The sequence below is a fragment of the Cynoglossus semilaevis genome, unplaced genomic scaffold, assembly GCF_000523025.1.
Source record: "Cynoglossus semilaevis isolate Cse_v1.0 unplaced genomic scaffold, Cse_v1.0 scaffold436, whole genome shotgun sequence".
Classification (NCBI taxonomy): domain Eukaryota; kingdom Metazoa; phylum Chordata; class Actinopteri; order Pleuronectiformes; family Cynoglossidae; genus Cynoglossus; species Cynoglossus semilaevis.
Genome location: NW_007585130.1, coordinates 87,120 through 95,840, shown reverse-complemented (window position 1 = coordinate 95,840; position 8,721 = coordinate 87,120). Strand labels below are relative to the sequence as shown.

At 42.4% G+C, this 8,721-nt stretch overlaps 1 pseudogene; it reads left to right on the top strand.

Moving 5' to 3' along the window:
• LOC103398834 (cAMP-specific 3',5'-cyclic phosphodiesterase 4C-like) overlaps positions 1-8,721 on the top strand; it is a 35,291-nt pseudogene that overhangs the window by 18,921 nt on the left and 7,649 nt on the right.

The window sequence follows — 8,721 nt, the reverse complement described above, 5'->3', positions numbered from 1 at the left end:
TTTTTGGCAGTATTTCCTTTTTTTTTTACCCAGTTTGAACAGCGCGCTACCTTGTGCATGAGCTGCTTTGATGTTGTTCTTTCTGCTCTGTGTCATAGATTTTTTTTTCATTTCCATTTCATTTTACATGGCTGTGGTTTGTGCAAATCTTCTTTTTTTTTTTTTCAACCAATCTGACGGAGCGTTGTATCTGAATGTTGTTTGAATTCTCCAATCTGGAAAGTCATTTTAGGGAACGCGGGTTCGATACAGTAATCCCAGTCGCTAATGGCTAACGGGTTCCAAAAAAAAAAAAAAAAAAAGCCGCAGTCGGATCGGGTTATTCTGATTGGCCCGTACTGCACGTATACGGCGTGGCTAGTTATTCACTCAAGTGCTTTGTTAAACATTGGCGGTTCGCAGTCTGTGCGCCATCACTGGGCTTTGAAGCGCTTTGATCCAACGTATTGACGTCAAATGGGGGAGCAGCCCCACTGGCCGTACCGTTCGGCTCGGCATATGGGGTGAATTTCTTGAATGTGAAATGGAGATGGTTACTTTTCGCGGCGGAAAATATACAGATCCACGAAGGTGTTCTGCCCCCGTTACTTTTTCAGTTTTTTTTTTCCCCGAGTTCTTTTTCTGCTCAGCAGAGCGTTCTGGAGGTTTGACAGCCGGAGTCGCTCCGCCGTTCAGGGACTCCACTTCGTGTTTTGCACAAGTTTTAAGGGCAAATGAGGAAGTGCTTTGGTTTCTTTGGCACGCCGTAGACCCTGGCCTGTCTTCATCCCCCCCCGTCCCCCTTAGTTCAGGGAGTGAATGTTTGCTTCTTGAATTGCTCGTGCAAAATCATGGTTTGCCCATTTTAAATATATATATACTTTTTTTTTTTTTTTTCCCCTCCCTCCCTCGGAGAGGTTCAGAGAGGACAGAGCCGGTTTGTAACACGGTGTAACGCGGCCTTGAAGTGGTTCGCATGTCGCTGGGAGGAAGTGATCGCGCAGGAAGTTTGTTAACACACAGTGTTCCTGTGCTCGAGCAACTCTCTCTGACTTGATTTCCCTTTCCCTCTCATATCAGATTTTTATATATTTTTTAGGGCAAAAAGATGAAGGTTTGCACCATGGAAGCAAATGCATAAGACACAGAAGTAAATAGATTTTTGGTTTTTTTTGGGGGGGGGGTCAGGAGGCAGCAGACCACTAAGTTCATCATCAAATGAACCCACGGATCTGACTCTGGGTTAAAGCGGACGCTAGAAAGGTTGAGAAGGGGGTGGGGAGACACAGACAGAGACAGAGACAGAGAGGGAGGGGAGGTGAGAGAGAGAAAAAAAAAGAGGGGGGCGGGGGTGCAGAAATGAAAGAGCTCACAGAGAGAGAGAGAGAGAGAGAGAGTTAGCCAACAGGTTGAAGTCACTTAAAGAGTACAGTTCCTCTGAACTTCCCCCGAGGTAGAGCATAAACAAAAATGAAGGAGCTCTGCCTGCACTCCTCCCCCTCTACGGCGTCTCCGGGACGTTCCGCGGGACAGTCCTCCGCCGGCCTCTCAGGCCACGCTGGGCCTACGTGCGTGGTGCCCGGGGGTTCCACCATGGAGATGGATACCCTCGGAGCTGACTATGTGTCCGTGTGTCTGTTGGCAGATGAATCCTACCAGAAGCTTGCCATAGAGACCATGGAGGAGCTGGACTGGTGTCTGGACCAGCTGGAGACCATCCAGACCTACCGCTCCGTCAGTGACATGGCCTCAAACAAGGTGGGTCGAAATTAATTAATGTTAATTTGTGCCTTACCGATTTTTTTATATATATATTTTATTGTATCGGAAATTGAACAGAAATTTGGGGGGGAAAAAAAGCTGAGAATTTCTTGGATAATGTGTCAAAATGTGAAGTGATTTTTATATATATATATATATATATATGTATACTGTATATGTACATATCTACTGCTGACTACTGCTGCTTATAGTAAGAAATATATATATACATATATATACTGCTGACTACTGCTGCTTATAGTGAGAAATATATATATATACATATATATACTGCTGACTACTGCTGCTTATAGTAAGAAATATATATATACACATATATATACTGCTGACTACTGCTGCTTATAGTAAGAAATATATATATACACATATATATACTGCTGACTACTGCTGCTTATAGTAAGAAATATATATATACACATATATATACTGCTGACTACTGCTGCTTAAAAAAAAATACAATTAGTAAAAAAAAAAACATATGAAAACTCAAAGGTTATTTATGTTTGTTTCAACTATGGTATAATTTAAGGAATTTTGATAAACAGTAATATCAAATACAAAGGTTAGCATGTGTGAATTTCTTTCATTTAAATTTTATTTCTCTCGTTTTCTTAGACGGACATCAGAAATATATATATATGTATATATATATATACAAAAAAATATATATATACACACACTCTTGGTGCAAGGTTTCCATTAATTAAAAAAAAAAAAATTTAAACACCAAACATATCGTCACCACAAAGATAAATACTTCAACTTTAAGCTTTGGTGTTGAGTCTAAACTTCAAAACATAAATGGCCTGTTATGGCTTGACTAAATCTTTCAGATCAGTGCCGCACGATTGGTCGGTCTTCATGTGTGGTCGGCTTTTTTTTTTTTTTTTTTCTTTTTTGCACAAAGCTATGCAAACGTCTGTCCGCAATGACGCACATGCCACATAACAGCTGTTCTGTGGTAGTGTGTTAGCCGCCCTGATCTATTTAGACTTCCTCCTTACTTTGAATAGTAGAGGGCAGAGGAGACATTGTTTTCTTTCCAGGGAAAAGCATCTTGGTAATAGCAACTGTCGTTTATTAATAATTAGGAACACGCCTTTCCTCACTAGTTCCAACTGACAATGACACGTTTATGCGCCATTGCAAATTGGGAAGTGCATCGTATTTGATGTGGAGAATGGCGGAGCGGTATTCTGCCCCCCGGAGGTGAGAGGTTTCAACTTTGGACCAGGTCACCAGTCCACCTCGTGGCTAATGTTTAAACAAGTCGTGTGCGTGGTTTTACTGCCACTGTGAAACTGGCCTGGCCAATGACACAACATAATAGTAACACATTTCATTAACTTTGATCAAATAAAAAAAATTTTGAAAATGTAAAATCACAATATATCATAAATTGTAGGCACGGAAAAAAATAAAATATTAATAAAAAAAATTCAGTATCTAAAAATCTTTAGGAACGAATTTCCGCAGAATATTTGGCCTAGCAATTAGCATTAGCATTAGTTTTAGCTATTTCTGGGGAACCATATTTTAAAAGTCAGAAACCTGCGCGACCCATGTCGATAAACAATATATTTATTGTATAATATATTGTCCAATATATTAATATTTGGTAAACATAATGCGAGATGACCCCAAAAAAAAAATTCTTGCGATCCACCAGAGGGTCGCGACCCATTCTTTGGGAACGTATTTCCGCTGAATATTTGGCCTAGCAATTAGCATAGTTTTAGCTATTTTCCGCATTTTACTACCATTGTTACTTTGTTTGTAACATGGCAGTGTAGTATTTTGACATTATGTGATGTTCCTCAAGCAACGATTCACCCAACCGCGCCGATTGAAATGCATTTTAATAACACACTCTACGTAACTCCACCCCCTTTCTGTCATCAAACCTAGCTCCTCTGATCTAAAATGCTAAATCAAATAACATCACAGGGTGGATGAAGTCCAACTTGCCATTCTGTTTCCTAATTTAAAGCCAGCTTTCTGGTTTGATGTCATGACGTCGTGCCAAACAAACACCATCGCGGTGCTGGGAAGACGACACAAGGCATCAATTTCAAACTAATTACCCTCCCTCATCCAAATTAGTACTCACGCCACCATGTTGCTAACCCCTTTAAGGAGACAGGGGCGACAGACTCTCATGCATCCATGCATGGTGGCGCTGATACATTTCCGCTCTTCTGCGCTGTTGTCAGAGAGTGTGGTGGGTGACTTTAACTGTGACACCGGTTTCCTGTCTATTCATTCCCTCTTCCCTTTTTGCCCCCCTGTAACTCAGCGCCGTAGTCACCAGACAACAATAGTGGCACTTTTGACTTGACAGTGCGTCACTGGAGCGCCAATAACAATGGGGGATGAAGCCCAGGTAGTGGTTTCAGGCTGGCTTTGAGTTTGACTCAGTGTTTTTTTTGTTTCCAATATGACAATAGCACCAGTGAGCAATGTTGACCGATATGTCTAGGGTTCGTAAAGAGAATGGGTAAAGTGACCTCTGAGATTTGGGAGCGGGATCAACTGTAAAGACTCTTGCCCGCGGAGTGTGTTCTAAAAAAAAAAAAAACACCGGTCAACAAAAGGAGCAAAAATTGTACGGTTAATGTGCTTTTTTTAAAATTTTTCCGACGATGGTAGGAAGCCCGTCTACTATCGTATGTCCCAGAACTAATTCTGATTACGTTGTTCGAGAAGTATTAGCTCTCAGTTTCAGAAAGGTCGGTGACCCCTGCGGTATATATATATATAAATATATATATAAATATATATATATTATATATGTATAAATAAATATATATATATAAATATATATATATATATAATTATATATATATATAAATATATATAATTATATAAATAAATTATGCAATTTGGAAAAAGTTTGGCGGGCCCGATTATAAAAACCAAATGTGCCACATCCAGGCCCCCGGGCCTTAGTTTACATGACTGGATTTTCCTAGTGCTCTAGGATTTGGAATGAGGCTGGGATCGTGTTTTCAAGTTTTATTATTTAATGACGTAATGTTAACAAAAATCCCCTGTTTTAGGAAATAAAAAAAAACAAGGGATGTTACCCCCCGCGAAATCCTCAGTCAGAGCTGGGGTGTTTCCCCCATTTACAGTTTCCAAGGGCACAGGTGTATCTGTAAGCATGGGACCACACACACTCTGCTGACCACCGGTCTGGTCACTGTGACCTCAGTGGCCGCACTTCCCTCGCTGACGCTGCCTTGGGCAAACACTGCCATATGCAGCCAGTTAGAAGAGCTTAGCGCTTTGCGGCGGGAGTCCCCCTGTGCAGACGCAGGAGCCGGTAGGAAACTTCAGCTCATGTGTGGTCACTCCAAACTTTGAAGTGCTGCCCTCTTCAGAGGGGCAGAGGGAGGGCGGTGGGGGATGACAAAATTATTGAAACCCATTTAGCGGTCGGTTCTGCAGCTGCAGCAGCAGCAGCAGGAGTAATGGACGTTAAATTACAGTGCCGTTGTTCCTGTTTGACTCGACGGGCGGTGAGGAGATCGGGCTAGCTACTGTAGCGATTATGTTGCAATTAAATTTAAAAAAAACAAAAAAAACTGAAGCGCCGTAATTTGTTACTGTAAAAAAAAAAAAATAGACAAAAAATATTACCGTAATTTTCAGACTATTGAGCGCACCTGGATATAAGTCGCACCCTCACTAAATTTAAGAAGAAAAAAATAATTGTACATATATAGGCCCGCACTTCTCTATAAGCCTCAGGTGTTCATGGGATATTTACGTAGAAAGATTTTTTCCGATCAGTGCCTGTAAACCGACTGGTTACACGTTAGCTAATTCCCTGCTTCGGCGCCTCGACCGTAGTCGGAATCCACAGGGGAGACTTAGCGATCTGCTCCAGGGCCGAAGCTAGCATTAGCTGCGGGGCTAACTCCCTTCACTTTGTGCTTGTCCGCAGCAGAGGTAAACAGAAAAAGGGAAGTTGGGGTTCCATTCTCTCTCTCTCGCATGCCCGACGCACATATACGCACACAGCCAATCACCGACAGACACATATGTAGCCTGTAAAAATCCATAAATTAGCCGCATCTTTTTTTTCAAAAAAAGGCTTCAAAGCGTGTGAAAAAAGTAGCGACTTATAGTCCAGAAATTACGGTAAAATCATTTTCTGGTTCTTTTGCGTGCTCTGCGTCTTGAGCCGATCCTGTGCAGGTCAAACTTCTAGGAACTCTGTGTCTCTTTCTCTCTATTACCTCACTGTGCTGTGGACATATCCAGTTACGTGTTGACTCTGTCAACGGCCTCTCGCGGTACAGAGGTCGCGTTGGTTAAGACTGGGCTTTTGTCAGAATGCACATGCCTTCAATTACCAAACCGTGTCAAGCTCCTTCCTGTGAAACATTTAAAAAGTTCTCGGTGTAATACTTAAAGCAGCACAACGGCCTGTGCATTGTCTTTTTTTTTTTTTCGTCAGCATGGCAGTTGATTGAACACGTAATCGGGGACTTTTTTTTTCAGTTCATCAACTTTGCAATGATACTTGTTTGGTTCCCTCAGGGCATGCAGGAAGTAGAATGATCAACCGTAAATGACCTCAGTGAATAACTCTGTCGCGTAGTGAGGAAGAAGGAGGGAACTGGTTCTCAAGGCTGGGTTTGGGGGGGGAGGAGCCGCCCATGTCTTGTTACACTTACAGTCAAGTCAGTCAGTCAGTCAAGTCAAGTCAACTTATGTTTCCTGCCCTGTTACCACTTGACAATAGAGCATAAAGAGCGAGGAAGCAGAAGACGCTCAACTGAGAGATTTTTTTTTCTTTCCGTTAGCGGCAAGACTTTAAAGAAGACTTTTTCTTCGCGTAGCGTTTGCTGCGTTTTTTTACAAAAAAAAAGTGACAATGGGAATATGCTGTTTTGAGAAGCACAAGGAGAACTTTGGGATGCTTTCAAGTTGGAAAAAGGTGGGTTTGTCAGGAAGTTGTAAACATGTTTTTCTTTTTCTTTTTTTTTTTTGGTGTTGAAGTTTAGTTACAAACTAAAAAAAAAAAAAAAAGGAAGTGATTTTAGGGTGTAATTCTTGTGTGATGTCTTTGTCCGAACGTCTCCGACACGTGTGTCTGTTGTACCTAATTCTTTGACACGGGGGGTCAAAGGAGAAAAAAAAAAAAAAAAAAAACGCCTTTGAAGGCTCCTTTTAACGAGTCCCGCTGTGAATGAAATAAAGCCGCCTCTATCCCAGTTTCAATTTTTTTTTCCCCCTTCTTCTGCTTACGAGCGCTCTTTGATTTTTTTTTTTTTTTTTTTTTTTTTTATGATGGAGCGCCTCTGGCAGTGTGGCTTACGAGGGGCGGCCAACGCTTTGAAACTGCTATTAAAGTTTCACAGTCAAAAAGCATGTTAGCAGTCTGCCTGCCTGACAGCTATTAGACAGCTGCTGAGGCCATAACGTGTCTGCTCCAGCAGGGGGAATAATGGACCTCATTGTGAGAGAAAAAAAAAAAAAAAAAATTTTTTTTTTTTTAGTTTACTACAGCCCGGACTAAAAGCATCACGGTTAATATAGGATTTTTAAATCTGCATTTAGAACTGTTTCGCGTTCGAGTTCTTCTGCCCCGTCGTCCCCGACGACAACAACAACAACATCCTCTGCTGTGGATGGTAAATCTAGTTGTACGTAAACCTGCGTACGTCTGGGACGGGACGCGATGCAAAAAAAAAACCATAGGCTGGGGGCGTCACGTGACTCGGTTGCCGCGGCATTCAGCTCGTCATGTCATGTAATTGGCGGTGCAGTCGTGGTGGGGCTGCAGACTCTTTGTGTTTGTTTGTGTGATCCACATCGGGGGGGGGGGGATGCTCCCAGACAGGATTATAGTATAGACAACAGCTGGGGCCGAGAACAATGGCGCCGTGATTTAGAGACAGGGGAACGGCGGCTAACTCCGGCAGCCTCCCTTTCTGCCCTCCGTTCCTCTTCCATTTTCTTCCTGCCTGCTTTAGAAAAGCTGGATTTCCCCCCATCTGACCGAAGGGCTGGCATGTCAAATGGACATCAGCGAGGGCGGGAAACAAAAATGATCACATTAAAGGGGGGGGGGGATTCCATCACTCTCACGAAAAGCGCTGCAATTCTGGCAAACAGTGACGATGACACCATGAGGAAATCCAAACTGTCCAGGATGTAGAGGTCCACACCAGCCCCTCTCCTGAGGGTTCAGCTGGGGGATTTTTTTTTTTTTTCGGTTTTAACCCCAGAGGAAAGTGATTTTTTTTTTTTTTTTTGTTTTTTTGGGGAGGAGGTTCCTTAAGCTTCAGGCACGATGCCAGAGGCTAACTCTCTGTTCTCCGTGTCCTGGGGATTCATTAAGGTGTGTGTGTTTGTTTGTTTGTTGTGCTTTTATGACATAATGGAGAGTGTAATCTGTTCCGTGGAATGGGATCCGTAAGACTGGTTATGTCATCAGGCTCCGTGTTCTAAGTGTTGTTTGTTTCCCGCCGACGCCGCAACAGTCAGGTGTCGTCTAAATCGAATTAAGAGCACGGCGACACGAGTGCCCGACCAATCAATGGGTTTCTAAACCCTGTTTCCTTCCTTTCAGGACACAAGTATTGACGCACTCTTAATAATTGAACAGAAAATGGAGGAAAACACACACACACACACAGAGATGAACACAATAACTAAATCTTACTTTTGAGAAACCAGTGGTCACTGTTGCATTTTCCATGAATCATCATAAGATGTTGTTTTTCCTCAGTTGAAACTAATATTTTATTTTATTTTTCTTCTCCTCTTTCAGTTCAAGAGAATGTTGAATCGGGAGCTGACGCACCTATCAGAGATGAGTCGCTCAGGCAACCAAGTTTCAGAGTTCATCTCCAACACCTTCCTAGGTAAGAGCTGTGACTTTGTTCACCCAAAAATCACATGATCGATGCCAGGAGTTTGACGTGTGTTGTCACCTCAGAGCGC